Here is a 26,907-nt window from a genome sequence, read left to right on the forward strand (position 1 = left end):
TGTTATTTTCTGGTTGTTTTGTGGTCTTCTCTTCCTTCTTTTCTTTCTTCTTGTCTTCCTTTTAGTTAAGATGATTTTCTCTGGTGGTGTATTAGTCTGTTTTCACACTGCTGTTAAGAACTGCCCAAGACTGGGAAATTTATAAAGGAAAGAGTTTTAATTGACTCACAGTTCAGTATGGCTGGGGAGACCTCAGGAAACTTACAGTCATGGCAGAAGGTGAAGGGGAAGCAAGACACCTTTTTCACAAGGTGGTAGGAAGGAAAATGAATGCAGGAGGAATTATCAAACACTATAAAATCATCATATCTGGTGAAAATGCACTCACTATCTTGAGAACAGCATGGGCAAAACCTCCCTCACGATCCAATTGTGTCCACGTGGTGTCTCCCTTGTCATGTGGGGATTATAGGAATTATAATTCAAGATGAGATTTGGATGGTGACACAAAGCCTAACCGTATCAGGTGGTATGATTTAATTTCTTGCTTTTTAGTTTTTGTGTATCCATTGCATATTTTTTTGATTTGAGCTTACTATGAGCCTTGCATGTACTATCTTATAACCCATTACTTCAAACTGATGACTACTTAACACTGCATACACACAAAAAGAAAATGAATAAAAACTTTGCATTTTGGCTGGGCACGGTGGCTCATGCCTGCAATTCCAGAATTTTGGGAGGCCGAGGTGAGTGGATCACCTGAGGTAAGGAGTTTGAGACTAGCCTGGCCAACATGGTGAAACCCCGTCTCTATTGAAAAAATGCAGAAATTAGCTGGGCATGGTGGCAAATGCCTGTAATCCTAGCTACTCGGGAGGCTGAGGCAGGAGAATCACTTGAAGCTGGGAGGTGGAGGTTGCAGTGAGCTGGGATGGGGTCACTGCATTCCAGCCTGGGTGACAGAGTGAGACTCCATCTCCAAACAACAACAACAACAGCAATAAAAGAAAACCTCTGTACTTAAACTTTGTCCTCTGCTGTTTAGCTTTTTGTTGTTTCTATTTATATCTTATTGTACTATTTCTTGAAAATTTATTGTAGTTACTGTTTTCAATTTGTTTATTTTTTAGTCCTTCTACTTAGGATAAGAGTAGTTCACACACCACAATTACAGTGTTATAATATTCTGTGTTTTTCTGTGAACTTACTATTACCAGTGAATTTTGTACCTTCAGATGATTTTTTTTATTCCTTATTAACCTTCTTTTCTTTCTGATTGAAATACTCCCCTTAACATCTCTTGAAGGACAGGCCTGGTGTTGATGACATCTCTCAGCTTTGGTTTGGAGAGTTTTTATTTCTACTTCATGTTTGAAGGATATTTTCGCTGGATATACTCCCCTAGGGTAAACTTTTTTTCCTTTAGCACTTTATATACACCATGCCACTCTCTCCTGTAAGGTTTCCACTGAAAAGTCTGCTGCCAGATGTACTGGAGCTCCTTTGTATGTTATTTCTTTCTTTTCCCTCACTACTTTTTGCATCCTTTCTCTATCTTTGGCCTTTGTGAGTTTGATTATTAAATGTCTTGGGGTAATGTTGTTTGGATTTGATCTATTTTTGTGTTCTACAACCTTCTCATACTTAGATATTGATATCTTTCTCTAGGTTTGGAAACTTCTGTGTTATTATCCCTTTGAATAAACTTTCCACCTGATCTCTCTCTCTCTACTTCCTCTTTAAGACCAATAACTCTTACATTTGGCCTTTCAGTCTGTTTTCTAGATTTTGTAGACATGCTTTATTCTTTTTTATTCTTTTTCTTTTGTCTCCTCTTACTGTATATTTTCAAATAGCCTACCTTCAAGCTCACTAATTCTTATTTCTGCTTGATCTAGTCTTTTACTAAGAGACTCTGATGCATTCTTCAGTATATCAGTTGAATTTTTCAACTCCAGGATCCATTTTTTAAGATTAATTTTTAAAGCCTAGGCAAGTACAGTAGTGAGAAGGCAGGAAAGAGCAGAACAGGGAATTCAATCTGTGAACAGTTGTATAACTGTGAACAATTTAGATAACTTACTACCTTCGGACTAGCCTCAACTCCAGAGTTTCTGCTTGATTCTTTTTAATTATTTCAATCTATTTGTTAAATTTATTTGATATAATTCTGAATTCCTTCTCTGTGTTATCTTGAATTTCTTTGAGTTTCCTCAAAATAACTATTTTAAATTCCTTGTCTGAAAGTTCACATATTTCTGTTTTTCCAGGATTGGTCTCTGGTGCCTTATTTAGTACATTTGATGAAGTTATGGTTTTTCTGGATGATTGTGATGCTTGTGAATGTTTGTTGCTGTATAAGCATGGAATAATTAGGTATTTATTGTAGTCTTTACAGTCTGGGCTTGTTTGTATCCATCCTTCTTGGGAAGGCTTTCCAAGTATTCAAACAGACTCAGGTGTTGAGCTCTAAGTCGTATCTATGTTAGTTGGGTACCCAAAGCCTAGTAACACTTTGGTTCTTGTAGTTTCATAGAGGTACCACCTTGGTGGCCTTAGAGAAGATCTGAAAGAACTCTCTGGATTACCAGGCAGAAACTCTTGTTCTCTTCTCTTACTTTCTCCCAAGCAAACAGAGTCTCTCTCTTTGCTGAGCCACCTGGAGCTGGGGGAGAAAGTTAGCACTCCTGTGGCCACTACCACTGGGACTGCACTGGGTGCCACCTAAGGCCTGTTGTAACCACTACCTGGTTATTGCCTATGTTTGCTCAGGGCCCTAGCACTCTATCAGCAGGTGGTGAGATCATCCAGGCTTGTGTCTTTCCCTTTAGAGTGGCAAGTTCCCTAGGACCCAGGCAGGTTCAGAAGTGCCATTCAGGAGCCAGGGACTGGATTCAAAAGCCTTAGAAATCTACCTGATGCTCTATTATACTGTGACTAAGCTGTCACTCAAACCACAAGACAAAGTCCTTCCCAATATTCCCTTCTTTTTCCATAGGCAGAGGAACCTGTCTTCATGGCAGCCACAATGACATGGCCATGGAGAGTACTGCCAGACTATCGCTGATGTTCACTTAAGGCTCAAGGGCTCTTCAGTCAGCTTGTGGTGAATGTTGCCAGGCCTAGGACTTACCCTTCAGGGAAGTGGTCCCCACTTTGGCCTACAGTAAGTCCAGAAATGCCATCCAAGAGCCAAGGCCTGGAACCAAGGACCCCAAGAGCCTGCTTGGTGTTCTTTCCCACTGTGGATGAGCAGGTACCTAACTGGCAAGACAAAATCTCCTTTACTTTTCTCTCTGCTGTTCTCAATTAGGAGTCTTTCACCATAGCCATCACAGCTGGGAATGTGTTGGGTCTCACCTGAAGCCAGCATGTCTCAGAGTCTCACTCAAGGCTCGTTACATGTACCATCTGGGTATCGCTGCTGGTTATTCAGGGCCCAAGGGCTCCTTATTCAGCAGGTGAAAAATTCTGCCAGGACTTGGTTCTTCCCTTCAAGGCAGTGAGTTCCCTTTTTGTGCAGGCTGTGTCTAGACAAGTCATCCAGGACCCAGGGCCTGGAATGGGAGGCCTAATGATTCTGCTCAATGCCCTATTCTACTGTGGCTGAGCTGGTGTGTAATATACAAGACAAAGTCTTCTTTACTCTTTCCTCTGCTCTCCTCAAGCAGAAGGAAGAAGTCACTTTCATTGCTGTGAGTCACACTGCCTGGGGTTTGGGATGGGATAGTGCAAGCATTCCCTTAGTTTCCCCCACTGGTATCTCACTAGTTCATGTGTCCCCCAAGTTGACTTGCATCAAGCCCAGCAGAACACTAGGACTTGCCTAGGAATTGCAGTTCTTGTGTCCTAGATTTCCTTTGAAGTTTGTTTAGTAACCCAGAGCCCTTTAGCCCATGGTGTCGAGGCTTGCTGAAACTCAGGTTCCAGCAGCTGGGATGGACAATTCACCTTTGGCTAGGGCTGGCCTAAATACTCTCTCCATGAGCAAGCATTGGCTGAGTTCAGCATGTTTTTTCTGTTTATTTTTTCTTTTTTGTTTATTTTTCTTTGTCTTTTTTGTGGTCTCCGCCCCCCGTCCCCCACCACCCCATGGTTTTTCTTTCTGCTCTGTGAGGGCAGCACTGATTTGAACACAAAGATCCACAGTTGCTGTTCTCTCTGTCCCCTAAGCATGCAAGCTATCTCCTTGTGTTAGGTGGCTGCTGTCATGGGATGGGGGAGGGGTGGCATCAGTGATCCAAGACCGTCTTTCCTACCCTCTTCTGTGCCTCTTTCAGCAATATGAAGTTGACACCAGGTAGTATGAGTGGTCACTTGACTTTTGGTTCTTATGAAGGTGCTTTTTTATGTAGATAGTTGTTAAACTTGGTGTTCCTGCAAGGAGGAGTATCAGTGAAAGCTTCTATTTGACCATCTTGCTCCACCCTCCAAGGACTTCGTAATTATTCTCCCATTCATCATGAATTTGTTTCTCTCTACCAGATTATCCTCATAAATATAAAAACATATTACATTTCCCATCTAAAACCAAACATTTCAAAACAAAACAAAACAAAATACCTTTCTTGTCTTTACATCCCCTTCCTACTAACTTCTTATCTATCTTCTCTCTTTCATGGTTAGCTATATGAAAACACAATTTCTGGTCAGAGTCTGTACTTTCTCACCTTACCGCCTTTCACCAACCCACTGAAGTTGGACTTCTGTTTTTCAGGTCACTGATGACTTTCATATTTCTGAATGGTTACACCCACCCCTAACTTTTTGCAGTGCTTAAGGCAAGAGTTCAAATGGAGAGCTATAAAACATGTTACCAAGTGTTTAGAAGTTACAAGTCAAGCTTTTAGACTGTTTAATAAAATGTGTCAACTTTTTTGTCTTAACAAACATAACTTTATATTCACTATATGGTATTGAAAAAAAGCTCGAAGTGTTTTTCCTACTTTTACTCATGCTCCACTTAACACAACACTTCTAACACCAGATGTGTGTGGGGTCTTTCCCTGCAGACCAACTAGTTCTCCAGTGGACACCAGCTGGGTGCTCTATAATTCAATTCAATTTCTGACATTATTTGTGGATAATGTTAAATCCCAGAGGTTAGGGGCTCAGTTCCACAAGACTGCTCTCGCTTCAGATGTCAATTGCAAGTACAATTGGCCTTCCATATCTCAGGTTCCACGTCTGAGGGTTCAATCAACCAGGGGTCAAAAATATTAAAAAAAAAAAAATAAAAGCATACAAAACACAATAATAAAAATACAAATAAAAACCAACACAGTAAACAGTTATTAACATAGTATTTATATTGTATTAGATATTATACAATCTCTCTAGATTGCTATTACTATTACTATTAGTGTAGAGATAATCATCTCTAGATTTGTCTAGAGATGATTTACAGTATATGGGAGGATGTGTATAGTTTATATGCAAATACTCCACAATTTTATATAAGAAACTTAAGCTCACCTGGCCAGCCGTGCCATCCAGGAGGGAGGTGGGGGGCAGCCCCTGCCCGGCCAGCCTCCCCGTCCGGGAGGTGGGGGGCACCTCTGCCTGGCCGCCCCTTCTGGGAAGTGAGGAGCCCCTCTGCCCGGCCGCCACCCTATCTCGGAGGTGTACCCAACAGCTCATTGAGAATGGGCCATGATGACGATGGCGGTTTTGTCGAATAGAAAAGGGGGAAATGTGAGGAAAAGATAGAGAAATCAGATTGTTGCTGTGTCTGTGTAGAAAGAAGTAGACGTAGGAGACTCCATTTTGTTCTGTACTAAGAAAAATTCTTCTGCCTTGGGATGCTGTTAATCTATAACCTTACCCCCAACCCCGTGCTCTCTGAAACGTGTGCTGTGTCCACTCAGGGTTAAATGGATTAAGGGCGGTGCAAGATGTGCTTTGTTAAACAGATGCTTGAAGGCAGCAGGCTCGTTAAGAGTCATCACCACTCCCTAATCTCAAGTACCCAGAGACACAAACACTGCGGAAAGCCACAGGGTCCTCTGCCTAGGAAAACCAGAGACCCTTGTTCACTTGTTTATCTGCTGACCTTCCCTCCGCTATTGTCCTGTGACCCTGCCAAATCCCCCTCGGGGAGAAACACCCAAGAATGATCAATAAATACTAAAAAACAAACAAACAAACAAACCCAAAAAAACTACTTTGTGTCCCATTCATCAGATAAAACTAGTCCTCTAAAAAAAAAAAAAAAAGAAAGAAACTTAAGCTTCCTTGGATTTTGGCATCCGTGGGTGTCCTGAAACCTATCTGAATGCCAAGGGACAACTGTAGTAGATTGTCACCCATACTTCTACCAGACTGGCTGTAGATTGGCGTTCCAATGACCCCCCTCCTCAGGTTTGATTAATTTGCTAGAGTGGCTTACAGAACTCAGGGAAACACTTTACTTATGTTTACATGGTTATTAATAAATGATACAGATGAATATCCAGAGGAGATAAATAGGACAAATCATGAGGAAAGGAGCCCAGAGCTTTCATCCTTTTTCTGGGTGCCAGCTATCCGGAAGCTCATCCAAACTCAGTTTTTTAGGGTTTTTATGGAGACTTCATTATGCAGGTAAGATTGATTAAATCATTGGCTATTGGTGATCAGCTCAACTTTATTATTATTATTATTATACTCTAAGTTCTAGGGTACATGTGTACAATGTGCAGGTTTGATACATAGGTATACCTGTGCCATGTTGGTTTGCTGCACCCATCAACTGATCATTTACATTAGGGATTTCTCTAATGCTATCTCTCCCCCAACCCCCTACACCCTGACAGGCCCTAGTGTGTGATGTTCCCCAACCTGTGTCCAAGTGACCTCATTGTTCCTTTCCCACCTATGAGTAAGAACATGGAGTGTTTGGTTTTCTGTCCTTGTGATAGTTTGCTGAGAATGGTGGTTTCCAGCTTTATCCATGTCCCTGCAAAGGAAATGAACTCATCCTTTTTTATGGCTGAATAGTATTCCATGGTGTATATGTGCCATATTTTCTTTATCCAGTCTATCATTGATGGACATTTGGGTTGGTTCCAAGTCTTTGCTATTGTGAATAGTGCCACAATAAACATATGTGCATGTGTTTTCATAGTAGCATGATTTATAATCCTATGGGTTTATACCCAGTAATGGGATTGACCAGTGATGATGAGTATTTTTTCATGTGTCTGTTGGCTGCATAGATGTCTTCTTTTGAGAGGTGTCTGTTCATATCCTCTGCCCACTTTTTGATGGGGTTTTGTTTTTTTCTTGTAAACTTGTGTGTGTTCTTTGTAGATTCTGCATATTAGCCCTTTGTCAGGTGGGTAGATTGCAAATTTTTTTTCCCATTCTGTAGCTTGCCTGTTCACTCTGATGGTAGTTTCTTTTGCCATGCAGAAGCTCTTTAGTTTAATTAGATTCCATTTGTCTATTTTGGCTTTTTTTGCCATTGCTTTTGGTGTTTTAGTCATGAAGTCCTTGCCCATGCCTATGTCCTGAATGATATTGCATAGGTTTTCTTCTAGGGTTTTTATGGTTTTAGGTCTAACATGTAAGTCTTTAATCCATCTTGAATTAATTTTTGTATAAGGTGTAAGGAAGGGATTCAGTTTCAGCTTTCTACATATGGCTAGCCAGTTTTCCCAGCACCATTTATTAAATAGGGAATCCTTTCCCCATTTCTTGTTTTTGTCAGGTTTGTTGAAGATCAGATGGTTGTAGATGTGTGGTGTTATTTCTGAGGCTTCTGTTCTGTTCCATTGGTCTATATATCTGTTTTGGTACCAGTACCATGCCGTTTTGGTTACTGTAGCCTTGTAGTATAGTTTGAAGTCAGGTAGTGTGGTGCCTCCAGCTGTGTTCTTTTGGCTTAGAATTGTCTTGGCAATGCAGGCTCATTTTTGGTTCCATATGAGCTATAAAGTAGCTTTTTCCAATTCTGTGAAGAAAGTCATTGGTAGCTTGATGGGGATAGCATTGAATCTATAAATTACTTTGGACAGTATGGCCATTTTCACGTTACTGATTCTTCCTATCCATGAGCATAGAATGTTCTTACATTTGTTTGTGTCCTCTTTTATTTCATTGAGGAGTGGTTTGTAGTTCTCCTTGAAGAGGTCCTTCACATCCTTTGTAAGCTGGATTCGTATGTATTTTATTCTCTTTGTAGCAGTTTCTGTGAATGGGAGTTCACTCATAATTTGGTTCTCTGTTTGTCTGTTAATGTATAGGAATGCTTGTGATTTTTGCACATTGATTTTGTATCCTGAGACTTTACTGAAGTTGTTAATCAGCTTAAGGAGATTTTAGGCTGAGATGATGGGGTTTTCTAAATATACAATCATGTCATCTGCAAACAGGGACAATTTGACTTCCTCTTTTCCTAATTGAATACCCTTTTTTTCTTTCTTGCCTGATTGCCCTGGCCAGAACTTCCAACACTATGTCGAATAGGAGTGGTGATAGAGGGCATCCCTCTCTTGTGCTGGTTATCAAAGGGAATGCTTCCAGTTTTTGCCCATTCAGTATGATATTGGCTGTGTGTTTGTCATTAATAGCTTTTATTATTTTGAGATACATTCCATCAATACCTAGTTTATTGAGAGTTTTTAGCATGAAGGGCTGTTGAATTTTATCAAATGCCTTTTCTGCATCTATTGAGATAATGATGTGGTTTTCGTGATTGGTTCTGTTTATGTGATGGATTACATTTATTAATTTGCATATGTTGAACCAGCCTTGCATTCCAGAGATGAAGCTGACTTGATCATGTTGGATAAGCTTTTTGATGTGCTGGTTTATTGGGTTTGCCAGTATTTTATTGAGGATTTTCACATCGATGTTCATCAGGGATATCGTTCTAAAATTCTCTTTTTTTGTGTGTCTCTGCCAGACTTTGGTATCAGGATGATGCTGGCCTCATAAAATGAGTTAGGGAGGATTCCCTCTTTTTCTATTGATTGGAATAGTTTCAGAAGGAATGGCACCAGCTCCTCTTTCTACCTCTGGTAGAATTTGGCTGTGAATCCGTCTGGTCCTGGACTTTTTTTGGTTGGTAGGCTATTAATTATTGCCTCAATTTCAGAGCCTGTTATTGGTCTATTCAGAGATTCAACTTCATCCTGGTTTAGTCTTGAGAGGGTGTACATGTCCAGGAATTTATCCATTTCTTCTAGATTTTCTAGTTTATTTGCACAGAGGTGTTTATATTATTCTCTGATGGTAGTTTGTATTTCTGTGGGATCGGTGGTGATATCCCCTTTATCATTTTTTATGGCATCCATTTGATTCTTCTCTCTGTTCTTCTTTATTAGTCTTGCTAGCAGCCTATCAATTTGGTTGATTTTTTTCAAAAACCCAGCTCCTAGATTCATTTATTTTTTGAAGGGTTTTTTGCATCTCTATCTCTTTCAGTTCTGCTCTGATCTTAGTTGTTTCTTGCCTTCTGCCTGCTTTTGAATTTGTTTGCTCTTGCTTATGTAGTTCTTTTAATTGTGATGTTAGGGTGTCAATTTTAGATCTTTTCTGCTTTCTCTTGTGGGCATTTAATGCTATAAATTTCCCACTACACACTGCTTTAAATGCGTCCCAGAGATTCTGGTACGTTGTGTCTTGTTCTCATTGCTTTCAAAGAACATCTTTATTTCTGCCTTAATTTCGTTATTTACCCGGTGGTCACTCAGGAGCAAGTTGTTCAGTTTTCATGTAGTTGTGTGTGGTTTTGAGTGAGTTTCTTAATCATGAGTTCTAATTTGATTTCACTGTGGTCTGAGAGACAGTTTGTTGTGATTTCTGTTCTTTTTCATTTGCTGAGGAGTGCTTTACATCCAATTATGTGGTCAATTTTTGAATAAGTGTGATGTGATGCTGATTAGAGTGTATATTCTGTTGATTTGGGGTGGAGAGTTCTGTAAATGTCTATTAGGTCTGCTTTGTGCAGAGCTGAGTTCAGGTCCTGGATATCCTTGTTAAACTTCTGTCTCATTGATCTGTCTAATATTCACAGTGGGGTGTTAAAGTCTCCCACTATTATTGTGTGGGAGTCTAAGGCTGTTTCTAGGTCTCTAAGAACTTGCTTTATGAATCTGGGTGCTCCTGTATTGGTTGCATGTATATTTAGGATAGTTAGTTCTTCTTGTTGAATTGATCCCTTTCCCATTATGTAATGACCTTCTTTGTCTCTTTTGATCTTTGTTGGTTTAAGATCTGTTTTATCAGAGACTAGGATTGCAACCCCTTCTTTTTTTTGCTTTCCATTTTCTTGGTAGATCTTCCTCCATCCCCTTATTTTGAACCTATGTGCATCTTTGCACGTGAGATGGGTCTCCTGAATACAGCACACTGATGGGTCTTGAGTCTTTATCCAATTTGCCAGTCTGTGTCTTTTAATTGGGGCATTTAACCCATTACATTTAACGTTAATATTGTTATGTGTGAATTTGATCCTGTCATTGTGATGTTCACTGGTTATTTTTCCCGTTAGTTTATCCAGTTTCTTCATAGCATCAATGCTCTTTACAATTTGGCCTCTTTTTGCAGTGGCTGGTAGAAGTTGTTTCTTTTCATGTTTAGTGCTTCCTTCAGGAGCTCTTGTAAGGCTGGCCTGGTGATGACAAAAATCTCTCAGCATTTTCTTGTCTGTAAAGGACTTTATTTCTCCTTCACTTATGAAGCTTAGTTTAACTGGATATGAAATTCTGGGTTGAAAATTGTTTTCTTTCAGAATGTTGAATTTTGGCCCCCACTCTCTTCTGGCTTGTGAGGTTTCTGCAGAGAGATCTGCTGTTAGTCTGATGGGCTTCCTTTTGTGGGTAACTCTACCTTTCTCTCTCACTGCCCTTAACACTTTTTCCTCATTTCAACCTTGGTAAATCTGACAATTATGTGTCTTGGGATTGCTCTTCTTGAGTAGTATCTTTTTGGTGTTCTCTGTATTTCCTAAATTTGAATGTTTGCCTGCCTTGGTAATTTGGGGACATTCTCCTGGGTAATATCCTGAAGACTGTTTTTCAACCCGTTTCCATTCTCCCTATCACTTTCAGGTATACCAATCAAATGTAGATTTGGTCTTTTCACATAGTCCCATATTTTTTGGAGGCCTTATTTATTTCTTTTTACTCTTTTTTCTCTAATCTTGTTTTCTTGCTTTATTTCATTAATTTGATCTTCCATCACTGATACCCTTTCTTCCACTTGACCAAATTGGCTATTGAAGCTTGTGCATGCATCATGAAGTTTTTGTGCCATGATTTTCAGCTCCATCACATCATTTAAGTTCTTCTCTACACTGTTTATTCTAGTTAGCCATTCGTCTAATCTTTTTTCAAGGTTTTTAGCTTCCTTGTATTGGGTTGGAACATGCTCCTTTAGCTCAGAGAAGTTTGTGATTACCAGCCTTCTGAAGCCTACTTCTGTCAACTTGTCAAGGTCATTCTCCATCCAGCTTTGTTCCGTTGCTGGTGAGGAGCTGCGATCCTTTGGAGGAGAGGAGGTGCTCTGATATTTAGAATTTTCAGCTTTTCTGCTCTGTTTTCTCCCCATCTTCGTGGTTTTATCTATCTGAGATCTTTGACGTTGGTGACCTACAGATGGGGTTTTGGTGTAGATGACCTTTTTGTTGATGTTGATGCTATTCCTTTCCGTTTGTTAGTTTTTATTCTAACAGTCAGGTCCCTCAGCTGCAGGTCTGTTGGAGTTTTGCTGGAGTTCCAATCCAGACCCTGTTTGCCTGGCTATCACCAGCGGAGGCTGCAGAACAGCAAATACTACAGAACAGCAAATATTGCTGCCTGATCCTTCCTCTGGAAGCTTCATCCCAGAGGGGCAGCTGCCTATATGAGGTGTCTGTTGGGCCCTACTGGGAGGTGTCTCCCAGTTAGGCTACACTGGGGCCAGGGACCCACTTGGAGGAAGTCTGTCCATTCTCAGAGCTCAAACCCCATGCTGGGAGAACCACTGCTCTCTTCAGAGCTGTCAGACAGGGATGTTTAAGTCTGCAGAAGTTGTCTGCTGCCTTTTGTTCAGCTATGCCCTGCCCACAGAGGTGGAATCTAGAGGCAGTAGGCCTTGTTGAGCTGCGGTGGGCTCTGCCCAGTTCGAGCTTCCAGGCTGCTTTGTTTACCTACTCAAGCCTCAGCAATGGTGGATGCCCCACCCCCAGCCAGGCTGCCGTCTTGCAGATCGATTTCAGACTGCTGCACTAACGGTGAACAAGGGTCCGTGGGTGTGGGAGCCATGAAGCCAGGCACAGTAGAGAATCACCTTGTCTGCCGGTTCCTATGACCTTGGGAAAAGCATAGCATTTGGGCAGGAGTGTCCTGTTTTTCCAGGTAGTCCGTCAGCTTCCCTTTGCTAGGATAGGGAAATCCCCAAACCCCTTGTGCTTCCCAGGTGAGGTGCCACCCCGCCCTGCTTCGGCTTGCCCTCCATGGGCTGCACCCACTGTCCAACCAGTCCAAGTGAGATGAATCAGGTACCTCAGTTGGAAATGCAGAAATCACCCGTCTTCTGCATCAATCATGCTGGGAGCTGCAGACTGGGGCTGTTTCTATTCAGTCCCTCTGTGTTGATCAGCTCAACTTTTAACCCTTCTCACCTCCCCTAAGGTTTAGGGAGGCATGAAAGTTGTTATGCCTAATCAAGCCTCGATCTTTTTAGCCACTGACCTTCATTCTGAGGTTATATGCTCCCTTCCCACTGGCACTAACCACCTCATGAACATAAAAAACACACTCTCATTTTTCAGGGGGTTCAAGGATTTTAGAAGATGTATGCCCAGGCACGAAGACCAAATAAGCATATGCCACAATATCACAATGACCTAGATGGTCAGGTTTGAATTTTGAAATCTCAAACTCTTCAGAGTTTCTTGCTACAATGTGGCAGCATAAGACAAATATCTCCTGACACCTGGCCTATAATTTATTCTCTTCTCTTGATATCTTGTATTTTGTATCTGTATCTTGCACTTTGTATTAGGTTGAACGGTATTCCTTCAAAAGATATGTCCAAGTCTTAGCTCCTGGCACTTGTGAATGTGATCTTACTTGGGATTAGGGTCTTTGTGGATGTAAGTAAATTAAGGATCTTAGATGAGATCATCCTGGATCATGGGTGAGCCATAAATCCAATGACTGCTGTTCTTACAAGAGAAAGGAGAGGGAGATATGACACAGTGACATGGCAAGAAGGACATGTGAAGGCAGAGGCAGAAATTGGGGTTATGTATCTATTATACAAGAAATGCTGAGGATTGCTGGAAGCATCAGAAGCTGGGACATAGCCATAGAACAGTGTCTTAGTTCATTTTCTATTGCTTATAACAGACTACTGGAAACTGGGTAATTTATAAAGAGGAATTCATTTCTTACAGTTATAGAGGCAGAGAAGTCTAAAGTTGAGTGGCCATCTCTGTTGATGTCCTTCTGGTTGATGGGGAATCTCTTCAGTGTCCAGAGATGGTGCAGGACATCACATGGTAAGGGGGCTAATCATGATAGTTCAGGTCTCTCTTGCTTTTAAAAATGAAGCCATCAGTCCCATTCCTATGATAACCCATTAATCCATTAACCCATTGATATGGTTTGGCTCTGTGTTCCCACCAAAATCTCATATCGAATTGTAATTTCCACATGTTGAGGGAAGAACATGGTGGGAGGTAATTGGATTATTGGGGTGTTTCCCTCCATGCTGTTCTCATGATAGTCAGTGAGTTCTCACAAGAGCAGATGGCTTTAAAGTGTGGTATGTTTCTTTTGCCCCCTCTCTCTCTCTCCTTCTCTTGCCTGCAGCTGTGTAAGACATGCCTTGCTTCCTCCTTGCCTCCTGCCATAATTGTCAGTTTTCTGAGACCTCTCCAGTCATACGGAACTGTGAGTCAATTAAACTTCTTTTTAAAAATAAATTACCCAGTCTCAGGTAGGATCTTTATAGCAGTGTGAAAACAAATGAATACCCCCAGTAATCCACGAATAAATTAATCCACTCATGTGGGCAGAGCCTTCATGACCCAACCACTTAAATGTTCACTTCTCAAAAATGCAACATTGGGGATTAAGTTTCTTTTCTTTTCTCTTCCTTTTCTTCTCTTTCTTTTTCCTTTCCTTTTCTTTGAGTAAGGGTCTTGCTTTGTAACCCAGGCTGGAGTGCAGTGCCATGATCACGGTTCACTGAAACCTTTATCTCCAAAGCTTAAGCAATCATCCCACCTCAACCTCCTGAGTAGCTGGAACTACAGGTGTAGGCCACCACACTTGGCCATTTAATTTTTTTTGTAGAGGTGGGGTCTCACTATATTGCCAGTCTGGTCTTGAACTACTTATCTCAAGTGGTCCTCTTGCCACAGGCTCCACAAGTGCTGGGATTACAGGCATAAGCTACCATGCCTGGTGGAGAGTAAGTTTCAATGTGAGTTTTGCATGGCACAGACATTTAAAACATAGCAAATTGATCTTCCCTCAGAGCCTTCAGAAGGAATCAACCCTGCCAATACCCTAATTTTGAACTGTTGGTCTCCATAAATTTGAGAAAATAAATTTTTGTTGTTGTAAGCCTCCAAGTTTGTGGTAATTTGTTATGGAAGCCCTGGGGAAAAAAGACACTCTTGAAACAGACTTGCATGCACAAGAATGGACTCCCCAGCTCAGGCATCACAACTGTGACCTCACCCCATGAAATCAATTGTCCTTTGGTTACCCCTTAGGCCAACAGATGTGTACACCAGCTCAGTCACCTGTGAAAACAGACCTGAGGATGAGGCCCATTTTGGTCCTTTCAGGCTGCTATAACAAATGTTCTTAATGTACTTAATTTATAAATAACAGAAATTTATTGCTCACAGTTCTGGAGGCTATGAAGTCCAAAATCAAGACACTAGCAGATTGATGTCTGGTAAGAAATAGCCCTCTCTGCTTCTAAGATTGTTCCTTCTTACTATGTACTCATATGACAGAAGGGATGAACAAGAAACCATGGGTCTTTTTTCTAAGGGAATTCATCCCATTCACGAGGGCTCCATCCATGTGGCTTAATCACCTTCCAAAGACCTCATTTCTTAATACTACTGCATTAGGAATTAGGTTTTAACATATGAATTTTGGGGGACACAAACATTCAGACAATAGCAAGGCTCAAGCAGGCTTGAAAGTGGCTTGAGGTTGTTGAGACAGGGAGTTCTGGGTATGCATATATAATCTTGAAGGATGTAGGTTCTGATTGGTACCTCCCTTTGGCCTTGTGGAATCCTTGCCCCATAGACAGCTGAAGGAGTATCAGAGTGGAACTTGCCAAAAGCTCCTTGCTTAGTTCTAAGAGTGTGTGTTGGTTAATTTTATATGTCAACTTGACTGGGCTAAGGAATACCCAGATAGCTGGCAGAAAATTATTTCTGGGCATGCATGCGAAGATGTTTCCAGAAGAGATTAGCATTTAAATTAGTCTAATAAGTAAAGCAGATCTACCCTCACAAATATGGTTGGTCATCATCCAATCCATTAAGGGCCTACCTAGAACAAAATGTGGAGGAAGGACAAATTTACCCTTTCTGTTTGAGCTGAACCATTCATTTTTTCCGATTCTCAGACATAGATGCTTCTGGTTTATGGGCCTTCAGACTCATACTGGGATTTATATTATTGGCTCCATTGGTTCTTCAGCCTTTGGCTTTGAGTAGAACTGGCTTTCCTGGGCCTCCAGTGTGTTGATAGCAGACTGTGGGACTTCTCAGCCTCCATAATCATTTGAGCCAATCCCTCATTATAAATCTATTTCTATATATCTATATATGTCATATTGGCTCTGTTTCTCTAGAAAACCCTGATGAATACAAGGTGGTACTGCTAATGGTCTCTTTCTGTATAGGTTATTTAACTTCTTAGCAGCATTTTATTCAGTTAATCACTATCTCCTCCTCTCTTCTCTGAAACACTTTTCTCATTTGGTGCCTGCGGTCTGTCACTCTCCTAGTGTTATTGCCACCTTCTTGGCCACTCTTTTCAGTTTTCTTTGCTGGTTGTTCTTCTTTAAATGTTGGAGTGCCCTACCTTCTTTATGTAGCTATACTCAATCTTTAATATTCTCTTTTCTCTCTCTCTTCTTTTTTTAGACAGGTTCTCATTCTCTTGCCCAGGATGGAGTGTAGTGGCATGATGTTGGCTCACTGCAACCTCAACCTCCTGAACCTCCTGTGTTCAAGTGATTCTCCTGCCTCAGCCTCTTGTGTAGCTGGAATTACAGGCATGTGTCACCATACCTGGCTAATTTCTGTATTTTTAGTAGAGACGAGGTTTCACCATGTTGGCCAGGCTGGTCTCAAACACCTGACCTGGAGGTGATTCGCCTGCCTTGGCCTCTCAAAGTGCTGGGATTACAGGTATGAGCCATCCTGCCCAGCCTCCTTCTTTCTTTCTTTTTATTTTTAAAATGAAAGCAAGTTTCTTAAGAAAGTAAAGAAATAAAAGAATGGGTAGTCCATAGCCAGAGCAGCAGCATGGGCGGCTTGACTGGGTATAATTATTTTTTGATCATAGGGGTGGATTATTCATGAGTTTTCCAGGAAAAGTGTGGGTAATTCCTAGAACTGAGGGTTCCTCTTCTTTTTAGACCATAAAGGTTAACTTCCTGACATTTCCATGGCATTTGTAAACTGTCATAGTGTGGGTGGGAGTGTCTTTTAGCATGCTAATGCATTATAATTAGCATATAATGAGTAGTGAGGATGACTAGGTCACTTTCATTGACATCTTAGTTTTGGTGGGTTTTGGCAGGCTTCTTTACTACATCCTGTTTTGTCAGCAAAGTCTTTGTGACTTATATCTTGTACTGACCTCCTATTTCATTCTGTGACTAAGAATGCCTAACCTCCTGGGAATGCAGCCCAGTAGGTCTCAGGAATTATTTTATCCAGACTAATATGGTTTGGCTCTGTATCCCCACCCAAATTTCATGTCAAATTGTAATTTCCAATGTTGGGGGAGGCACCTGGTGGGAGGTGACTGGATTTTGGGGGTGGATTTTCCCCTTGCTGTTTTTATGATAGTGAGTGAGCGCTCATGAGATATGGTTGTTTGAAAGTGTGTAGAACTTTCCCCTTCACTCTCTCTTCCTCCTGCTCTGGCCATGTGAAGACGTGCCTTTCTTCCCCTTCACCTTCCACCATGATTGTAATTTTCCTGAGGCCTCCCCAGCCATGCAGAACTGTGAGTCAATTAAATCTCTTTTCTTTATAAATGACCCAGTTTCAGGTATGTCTTTATAGCAGTGTGAGACTCGACTAAAACACAGCCCCTATTCAAGATGGAGTCACTCTGGATGGAATGCCTCGGACATATCCCCCCCTCCCTTTTACAAGGGGACCCTTAATTCTAAGGGTTGCAGAAGGATGAAGATCCATCTTCTATAACTTCTTCAGACTGAATAGAGGTGATGATATTTCTGCCTATTAGGGTATCTTGTATTCAGTGTAGAGAGGAGCTCAGTCTGAAAGCATCAATATGGTGAGGGCCATCTATAACTCTGAGTTCTGACCAAAGGTAATATCCATCCCTCTTGTTTGTTCTAAGCTGAAACCAAAGTTCACTGGTTGCTTCAAAGGAATAAGCAGGGTCAGTTGCAGGTCAAGAACTCTATACAGCTGGGGTTCCCAACCCCTGGGCCATGGACTGATACCAGTCTGTGGACTGTTACGAATTGGGCTGCACGGTAGGTGGTGAGTGGTGAGCATGTGAGCAAAGCTTCATGTTTATTTACTGTTGCTCCCCATCACTTGCATTACTGACTGAGCTCTGCCTTTTGTCAGACGAGTGGTGGCATTAGACTCTCATAGAATTGTGAGCCTTATTGTGAACTGCACATATGAGATTCTAGGTTGCATGCTCCTTATGAGAATCCAATGCCTGATGATCTGTCACTGTCTCCCATCATCCCCAGATGGGACTGTCTGGTTGCAGGAAAACAAGCTCAGGGCTCCCACTGATTCTACATTATGGTGAGTTGTATAATTATTTCATGATATTATATGTTACAATGTAATAACAATAGAAATAAATTGCACAAAAAATTTAATGTGCTTGAATCATCGTGAACCCCCACACCCCACCCCAGTGAAAAAGTAGTCTTCCACGAAACCGATAACTGGTGCCAAAATTGTTGGTGACCACTGCTGTACAGGGACTGTGTAGACAAAATATGAGGCCAGTTTTCCAAACAGGATTTTATCGGCTCTATGAGTAAAATTTGATTCCTTAAAAGTGTCTGTTTTTATCTAAGAGCCTTGGTAGGAAAACCAGTGTCTCAAATTGTGTCCCAAAGTGTCACCAATTCTTGGCTAATTGGTGCTGCAGTCCATTTCCTTGGGGTTGGGGGGTCTCTTTAGTATAATCCCTTTGTGGTTCATCAGGAAGATATTACTGGAAAAGGGTCTGATCTAGACCCCAACAGAGAGTTCTTGGACCTCACACAAGAAAGAATTTGGGGGAAGTCCATAGAGTAAGGTGAAACCAAGTTTATTAAGAAAGTAAAGGGATCAAAGAATGGCTATTCCATAGGCAGGACAGCCTTTCTTTAGTATTTTCATGCAGTTTTCTTTAAATGCTCATGTCTATCAAATTTGTATCTTTAGCTCAGCCCTCTCCTGAACTCCTGACTTTTGTATTCAATTATGTTTTATGTCTCCATTTGGAGAATCTAGTAGGCTTCTAAGAATTCACATGTCCAAAAGCACTCCTCAGTACCCCTAAACTTGTACCTCCACCAGGATTCTCAATCTCCATTAATGTACTTTCACCTATCCCATTGATCAGGGTAAAAATCTTAGAGGTGTTCTTGAGTCTCCCTCTTACTCTCTGCATCCAATTAGTTGGCAAATTATCAGTTGGGTTTCTAAAATACATCCTAAATCTGACAACTTATTTTCATCTTGATTTTTATTAATTTAAACCTTGGCCAAGCCAGAGACTGGGTTTCTCCCTAGTCTTGTGTGCACACAGTTTTGCACACAGGACAAATGGAAGTAATAAATAAAATATCTAAACCAGATTATATCACTCTTCAGCTAAAGCCTTAATTGGCTTCCTGTCGTGCTTTGAATAACATCCCAAATCCTCTCTATGGCCTCTGTGACTTGCCCTTGCTCACCTTAGTCTTCATCCCCACCACTCTTCCCTTTGCTCACTGTAGTCCAGCCACGCTGACACTCTTGCATTCTTAAACATGCCAAGCTTAATTCTCCCTCAGAGACTTCTGTGATTCTGATTCTCTCTTCTCAGACCTCAGATGTTTGCATTCAGGGTCCCCTCATTTTTGAGGTTTCTGCATTCTGTTCTCCTATTTAAAATAGACATGTAATTACCCAGCTAACTCTCTATCCAATTACCTTGTTTTAATTTTTTCATAGTACTCATCTCTAAGCTCCATAGGGTGGAAATTGTATGTTTTGTTATAGTGTCTTCAGCACCAATAACTGTGTCTGTCAGAGAGATAGTTGGTACTCAATAAACATTTATGGGGTTAAGGCATGTATAAGATAAAATTTCTCATCTTTGGAGTAGGTTATTTTTATATGTAAATAATAATACAAAATAGAAAGTGGCAAATTTTTGTAGGAAAGCCAGATGTAAAATGCTATGAGTGTTTGGGGGCAAAAAATAGTATTATATGGTGATCTCAAGGAAGTCTTTCAGAAGGTCAAATTTGAGTTGGGTTTATACAAAGAAGGCACTTCAGAGGTGGAGAGGAAAAGACATTCTGAATAATATGTTATTATAAGCAAGATTTAGAGATGGAAAGCTTAGAGTGCATGTGGAGAAGAGGAAGTTGTTTTGATTGAAGGACAAGGGAAGAGCAAGTGTGGAAAACAAGGTTGTGATTTCTATTAGGGTCAGTCTTTGGAGTACTTGTACGATTACTGGAGAACATGGTGTCCATTCTGTAAGCAATGGGGAAGGGTTTGTGTAGGAGAGTAACATAATTGGAGCAGGGGGGGTCTGGAAGGTCACTGGGAATTATGTATGAATGGATTGCAGCAAGGAGAGGTGGTATGTAGGTGGTATGTTACAGGAGTTAATTATATGACCAGTATACTTTTCCAAATGGGCAGTTTTGAGGTGCTGGACTCTGAGTGAGAGAGGTGGCAGAGGGAATGGAGAGGGAAGCAGGAGTGTGATAGAGGTGGTAAAAGCAGAATCAGTAGACTTGACAGCTAATTGGTCTTACAAACTGTGACATTCCTCCTCTTTCTGTTTTAGTATTTATTTTACTGCTAATTGCTATTAGCTGTAGCATTAATCTTAGTAATTGCAATTATTTGAATGTTTGATAAAAGCTATTATATTAATGTTCACAATTTTGTAATCAGTTTTGTCAAAAGTCTTAAAAGCTAAGTAGCAGATGCCTGCTTTCAGAGGATAATAATGGATCACCACATGCTAGATACAATTACAAAGTTAAAATTCCTCTCACACTGTACATTTATGAGGACAATAATCCCTTGGGATGCTATTTAAAATACACAGAGCCAAATCCTACCCTCAGGCTGAACTAATGAGTCTCCTGAACTGTGAATACTTGTCAGTTGGCAGAATTTAAATCTCATCAAATACAGTGGGAGCCTTTCCATGCACACTATATTTTCCTCCATGAGAAATAAATTTATATAATTATATTATGCAAGATCAATAGATTTCTATCTTTCTCTCTCTCTCCGTGTGTGTGTGTTTGGATGCACTGATATGTTTACTGTCACCAATGAACAGGAACCCATTTTACGGGTAACCCATATACGGTAAAGTCTGATAATATATTATTGCTGGGCATTGAGTGTTGAATCTACAGTGTAATTAAATACATGTCTTAATACGCTGTATTCATGGGGGTTCTATTTCTTTGAAACTCTTCTTGGTTTCTTTATATAAAAAGGTGAGTTGTCAACATATTAAAAAAGTAATGAATTATAAACACATTAAAATAACTGTGACTTCATTTCATGTATTCTAATTTCAATGCATATTTTAATTCTGATATCCCAGTCACTTGGTCATATCAGATAACATGGAAATTCCAGTGCCTGGATCTATATACAGCTGTTGTATTTGAGTAAATGAAAGTTATTATATTTTCATTTAAGATTTGCATTTTAGATATTTGTGGCTGTTTGTGCAGACTCTGTAGCCAGACTGCCTGGATTTAGCTTTCTGACTTAGGTAATACACCTGACTTCTCTGTGCTTTAAGTTCCTCATCTGTAAAATGGGAATGATAATTATACCTACCTGTCAGAATTATTATGAAGGATTAAATGATTTAAGTTGTGTGTGGCCCAACACATAGTGAAAACTTAGTAGATGTTGGCTATTATTACTGATGTCAAATATACATGCATTGCTATTAAAATTAAAGTTAATACCTGTAAATGCTAAATTATGATTCAGTGATTAATGTACTTTTATAACTTCAGTACTAGCTAGAAGTGATAGTTCTTTTCCAAATCTTTCCATAGTATTTTCTGCCTTGAGGAACAAAGGATATTATGTACTATGTGGATATTTTCCCTAATTATAAGCAGTAAGTAAAAATTATACAGCTCAGTTTAACTGCCTTTGAATGTCTATTGGCATTTATATTGGTGAATGTAATAGGCAAATAATATATAATGTTGAATTGGTAAATAATGACACATTCAGTTCAATGACACATTTGCTAATAACTGTTAGCAATTGCACTAACTGTATACCAATAATTTGAAAGGTATAATAAAATCTATTATTTTTATAGTCATAATTCAATTATTAGTCTTACATTTATCAATATTTATCATAAACTCTCATAATAAAAAATAGAATAGAGAGGCAGGAAAATTTTTTTACTCCCTTCAACCATATTTTCCCTATATTTAAAAAAGAAAGAGAAATTTCAAAACAAAACAAGAAGCCAAAGCAAACATACCACTCATCCCTGCTAAACTACTGCCATTTTCAGACATCTTGAGTTTTTTTTCCCCTTTGGTGGCAAATTCTTGAGATGAGTAGTTAATACATCTTGAACATATTGATCACACTGGAACACATTTACATGCTGTTTTCATTCCCATTCTGTACTGTGTCAGCACTCAACAAAAATGACTGTATTCTCTTATTTCCCCAGTCCTTGGCCATATCCTCATTATCTTCCTATACTTCCTAATAATGGATATTCCTTATGCCTATCACTTGCGTCACATCTCTTCCATTTTTTCTCTTACTAAATTAATTCTTTTGGATATATTATCTATACTTTTAAATTTTAATTAGGTGCTTGTCATTCACATTTTTTATCATTAGTTCTAACTTCTGCCATTATCTATGAGACATCCTGGGGATGCTATAACAAAGCACCACATGTTAAATGGCTTTAAATAACAGAAATGTATTCTGACAATTCTGGAGGCCAGAAGTCCAAAATAAATGTGTCAGCAGGGCTGCACTCCCTCACAGGCTCCCAAGGCTCTAGGGGAAAAATCCTTCCTTGTCTCTTCCACTTCTGGTGGCTTACAGCCAGTTCCTGGCTTCCTTGGCATGCGGCCACCTTACTCCGGTCTCTGCCCCTGTCTTCATATCACTGGTCCTCTGTCTGTCTTCTCCTTTTCTGCCTGTCTCTTCTGTGTGTCTCTCTCTTATAAGGACATTCAGCATTGAATTTAGGGCTCACCTGGATAATTCAGGCTATCTCTTCATCTCAAGATTGAGCTCTCACTTAAGTTACATATGCAGAGATTCTTTTACCAAAGAGGATAATCTGCAAGTTCTAGAAACTGGACATGGACATATCTTTTTGAGGGCTACTATTCAACCCACTACACAAGGTGTAAGAAAAACACTGCATAATCAGATGAGGAATGACAACCTATACCAGATCTAGTGTTGAGTATTAGTGGGAGGTTGGGGGCTGGTGTGTGGAACGCTGGAGTGCATGTGCCCTGTCTAACATGTCCAGCTCCTCCTCAGCTCTGGCTGACTGCTGACATGCAGACCTACTGTTGCCAGATCTTCTGATATCCCCAGAGAAGCTGGAAATCCAGCTTTTTATGTGTTGGTAACTAATTAAAGTTTAAAAACCTGCACAGAGTAGGTAACACTATGGGGAGAGCAAAACTGTCTGTGGGTCAGATGCAGCAAGCTGACAGTTTGTGAACTCTTGTCTACAGTATGAGGTTCAGAGAGCAGCCTTAATGAAAAGAGCAGAGAACTTTGACCCTAGAGATGAGAGAGGTGGTGAGTCTAATGCCATCTGAGATAGGAAGAAAGATGCTAATATTAACTTTGACTGGCCACTCTCTGCTGTTTTAATTCAATGAGAAGCTCAAATAATTTTTAAATCTGAAAGGTCAGTTTCTTGTTGATGTCCTCTTATAAAATTTTAAAGTTGAGAATTGTGCAACATTGCTTTTTATGGCTTAATATTATGTGTCAATTTTTGTAAGGCGGTCGGAAACTTCTTCCTTATGTACCAGTCAAACTTGACTTTCTGGCCTGATTCTTTTTCTACATTTTTTTTTTGTAGCAGAGTAAATATTACTATGACTTAATGTCCCAGCGATACTGAAATATATGCAGCACCATGAATATGCTGTGCAGTCTTTTATCTTCAACCCTTTGTACCATTTGGTCCTGTTAGCACATGCTCAATTCCTACTGGCTCAGTTTAGATATAACTATCCACCAGTCTTTCTTAAGCCCCTAAGGCTGTATTGGGTGCCCTCTTACTAAACTCTGGAATAATGGCTCTCAGTGAGGCAGTACTGCCTCCTGTGGGGGATAGACTGAAAATTAATGGAGACTTTTATGCTTATCACAATGATTGAGTGTGTTACTGGAATTTTGTGGAGGAGGGACCAGTATGCTAATATCATGTAATTCAAGAACAGTATCATACAATAAAGAATTGTCTCTCCAGGTGTTTACACAGATGAAAATAAGAAAAAAAGAGAATTGCCTGCATTCACATAACTTGTTAAAATTTGCACAAATTTATGGGGTACAAATGCAATTTTGTTACATGCATAGATTGTGTAGTGGTCAAGTAAGGACTTTTAGAATATCCATCATCTGAATAACATATGTTGTACCCATTAAGTAATTTCCCATTATCTACCCCCAGCCCACTCCCTCCCCTTTCCAAGTCTCCGTTGTCTGTCATTTCACTTTCTACATCCACATATACACATTTTTAGTACCCACTTATGAGTGAGAACCTGTGATATTGCACTTTCTGTGTCTAGCTTGTTTCACTTAACACAATTACTTTTATTAATAGTTCTATCCATGTTGCTACAAAAAACATGGTTTCATTTTTTTTGGCTGAATAATATTCCATTGTGTGTATATACCACATTTTCTTTTCTAATCATCCATTGATGGACACTTAAGTTGATCCTGTATCTTTGCTATTGTGAGTAGTGCTGTGATAAACACATGAGTGCAGGTAGCTTTCTGATACATTGATTTTTTTTCCTTTGGGTAGATACCCAGCACTGGGATTGCTGGGTTGAATGGTAGTTCTATTTTTAGTTCCTTGTGAAATTTCCATGCTGTTTTCCATAGACTTTGTACTAATTTACATTCTTTTGTGGATGAAAGCTTGCTCACTTAAATTGTGTGCTGCCTGGGTAAGGCACATCACCTGGAAGGGGTTGTGTTCTGAGGAAAAGGTGATGGGAGCAAAGACTGGATTCGACTTCTCTCCCCACAGGGTTATATATGGCAGAAAGGTCACATTTGGGGAACTGGGGCCTATGAAGCCTGGCTCTGTGTATGGCCCAGCTGTTGAGGAACTAGGAAGCAACCACTGATCTTGTGCCTCTTCTGTAGACTATGTGGGTTTGTTTTCCTTGAACAAGTTCACCTCATGAGGTAACCTCATGAGAGACTCTGAGCCAGATCCACTTAGCTGAGCCTCTCCCAGGGTCCTGACAGACAGAAAATGTGAGATAAATAAATGTCTGTTGTTTTAGGCTGCTTAATTTTGGGACAATTTGTAACAGCGATAGATAACCAATACATACTAGTTAACAATTCTGTATATTTTTCCTGTTCAAATTGCTGGTTTGCTTTCTGTTTCCTGACTGACATAAACATGGAAATAAACATAAAAGAAATTTTAAAAATAATAATAAGGTTTACTGGGAGGAAAAATCTCAAACTACTTTAAGTTGGAATATTGATATTATTTATGAGTTCAGATAAAATAGCACCAAACTAAAGTGATTATTTCTATGTATCAATCTGTTTAAGGGTAATTTTATGTGCTCTATATCTATGAAATTTGATAAATAGATTTCTTTATGTCAGTAAGAAATTCAATTTAATTAAATCACTTTTTAGACTCTCAAAAGGAGAAACATATTAAAAAAGACATGTTATATATGCATATATTTTAAAAAGACATATATATGTATACACACATATGTACACACACATCCGTGCACACACCCATATAAAATGAAGAAAACACCAAGTTCCAATATCAATCCTTTAAGTAAAGACATATTTGTTCTTAACATAAAGTGAATTATCTGAGTTATACAACATGTATCAGCTCGTAGGCTTTAACAGACTGTCGGTGTTTTACCCTACACAGCCTATCTTTTGATATCAGGTGTAAAGTTACTGATAGCTCTAACATCTGACTTTTGCACCATGGCCAAAAAATGGCTTTCGGGGCTGAGGTCCTGGACCTTACAAGTTAAATAGTTTATTTTTGAGAGGATGGAAGTTTAATTTTATAGTTTCTGCAGAACTGGAAGCCCTTCATTAAAAATGACTCTGGCTATTTATTCACTAGTCATTCCAAGCCTGTGAAATAATCACCCTTCCAATCATAAGCAAGTAAGGGGGTGACCATGAAGTCAGCTATTTGTTGGACTTCAGGTAGCTGAGAAAGTCAGAGATTGGCTACGGCTATTTGTAACACTGGTTTCCATTACAAGATGGCATAGAAAGCAATAATTTAAGATTACCAAAGAAAAATTTCAAGGATTTATGAAAGAATATGGTGGTAAATCAGAGTATAAGTAAGTTGCCAAAGATGAGTCTAGTAAGTGGTGGAGCTGAGATTTAAATTCAGGTGCTCTGGCTTTAAAGTCCTTGTTCTTAATAGGTATAGGTATTTAGGGAAAGGAATATCAGGGGATGTAAGGTAGAGAATGATGTATCCCTTAAGGCCTGACTTCCTGCATGAATCCTTGTTGAATCATTTTAGCTGGATGTAATCCCTCCCAGCTCTGAACAACTCTAACTCATAGTGTCCATTCCAGTACTCCTGTGATATTTTTCATAAATGGCAACATAATACAGTTATTTCTGTATACAGCTTATAAATTGAGATTTATTTAAGTTATTCAAAAAATTTCGTGCATAATTTGAAGTTTTACAAGTCAAATTTTAAATAGATTGTTGAGATTTCTATATATAGCAACTTTGACAAAATTACAAGTAGGTACAGCATTAGGTGGATCAATCCCGTTTTTAGGAATTCATTTTACAGATATACTTGCAAAATGATAGATGTACAAGGTTATTCTTTGCAGAATTGTTTGTAATAGCAAAAAACTGATGATGCATCTCTAGGAGTCATAAATGTTTTTCCTCAAATATTTACATTTCTTCCCGCCTGGGTGGGATTGCCTTTCTTGACTCTTTTATGGCTGGATAGGGCCATGTGATGAGTTGTGAACAGAAATATGTGTCTCATTTTGAGGTCAGGGCATTTAATAGGCAGGGTGGGGCCCTCTAGAACTTTTTCTTCTCTGCCACAGTAACTGGCAATGTTTGAGATGAAGACTGTTCCATTAGCCCGGGTCAGACATGACATGGAATAGAATACCAGGTCAAAACTGCCACTGACATGTAGCATGAGTGTAAAATGATCCTTTGTTTTTAAAAATACCACAAATATTTTGTCATTGTAGTGAAGCTCAAAAATCCTTTGTAAAGTCAAAGTAGCA

The 26,907-nt window shown here is 39.8% G+C and overlaps 1 pseudogene; it reads left to right on the forward strand.

Annotated features, from left to right (window-relative positions):
• The window catches only part of LOC107975216 (uncharacterized), a 94,689-nt pseudogene that overhangs the window by 65,583 nt on the left and 2,199 nt on the right, over nucleotides 1-26,907 (forward strand).

Source organism: Pan troglodytes, chromosome 5, assembly GCF_028858775.2.
Source record: "Pan troglodytes isolate AG18354 chromosome 5, NHGRI_mPanTro3-v2.0_pri, whole genome shotgun sequence".
Classification (NCBI taxonomy): Eukaryota; Metazoa; Chordata; class Mammalia; order Primates; family Hominidae; genus Pan; species Pan troglodytes.